This window comes from Bactrocera latifrons, unplaced genomic scaffold (assembly GCF_001853355.1).
Source record: "Bactrocera latifrons isolate USDA-ARS-PBARC rearing strain unplaced genomic scaffold, ASM185335v1 scaffold_671, whole genome shotgun sequence".
NCBI lineage: Eukaryota > Metazoa > Arthropoda > Insecta > Diptera > Tephritidae > Bactrocera > Bactrocera latifrons.
The window spans coordinates 109,722-111,066 of record NW_017537347.1 but is presented as its reverse complement, the minus strand read 5'-3'; positions in this window follow the sequence as shown (position 1 = coordinate 111,066).

Here is a 1,345-nt window from a genome sequence, read left to right as displayed (position 1 = left end):
GTGCTGGAAGGAATGATCGCACTCGATGTGAAGTGCTTGCTTATATAGCAGCACAGCGCAGCTTTCGTCACCGTAGCGAGGTAAGTATGCGTATGGTGCGTTAGRACGTATGGTGGAAAGCTCTAGCACCTTTCAACAGCGTAGTGAGGTCAGTTGTGTGCGTATGGTGCGGGTACATGATGTAAGGCTCTAGCAGCTTTCAATATCATAGTAAGGTGGTAAAAGCCACGTTACATAATGTAGGTTTGATAAGATATATAATATATGTACATACATATTTATTTACAGGTCTTTAAAAGTTTTGATAACATKTTAAAAGACGAAGCGGTCGCACATATTCACGTACATATGTATGCAATTATGTGTGCATGTAAACAAAAAAACCATACGCATGTTTATAAATTTGTCTACCCACAACTTTGTATGAAAATGTGTACACTTATTACTTCATGCGAAGTCTTCGTTTCACGGGCAAYAAATGGCTGGAGCGCAAGATTTTTCTAAGAGTCAATGTGTCGAAGCGCTGACGTGACAACAAAGCATCACAAGATTGTGTTGTTGGTAGAAAATCCGAGTTGTGCCACAAACGAACGATCGCCAATTGCCACTGCTTCCCTTGCCGCTGTAGCAGCTTCAAGAACAAACCGGCGTAAATATTTATGTTTCTGTATGAGCTTGCATTCATATCGACGCAGAATTTTGCATGAAGCGTACAAATATTTTTACATTCATTGACAAATACAGTCAATCCCGGTTATGTGCCACAATAAAAGATACACATTTTTGTGCTTTGTTAAAAATAAAAATATAATATGGCACATAAGCTGGTGCGGATACTTAAGCGTGTGGTACATAAAACAATAATTTCCATGTATTTCAAAAAAGAACCGTGAGATGAAGCAAGATATGGGCAGTCAAGAGGAATGATATTCATTTAAGCGGAATACTACTTAACCGGGATTCACTGTACACATAAATCAGAGGAATATTGAATATTTTCTTAGGCAGATTTCTTGACTTGAATATCGACAAATAAACTATGTTGTCAATTTTATTCTATACTTATATTTGCGGGGTTGTCGTTTTTTTTCCTTCTCAAACAAATATCAGAAATTGTTCAATTTATGATTTTTAGCTTTTGCCACATCGAGAAAAGGCGGTTGTTAGCAGAGGCATGCTCGGGGAGATGTAATGGTATTTGTTTTTATGAATGAAGCAAGTTTGCCTGTTGAAAGAGCGCTTGCGTTCATGAATGAAAATATTGTTGTTGTGAGTTTTTGATGTCCTCGTAAAAATAAAGGCTGACATCACCGCCGTCCAAGAAATGCGATGGACGGGACAAGGA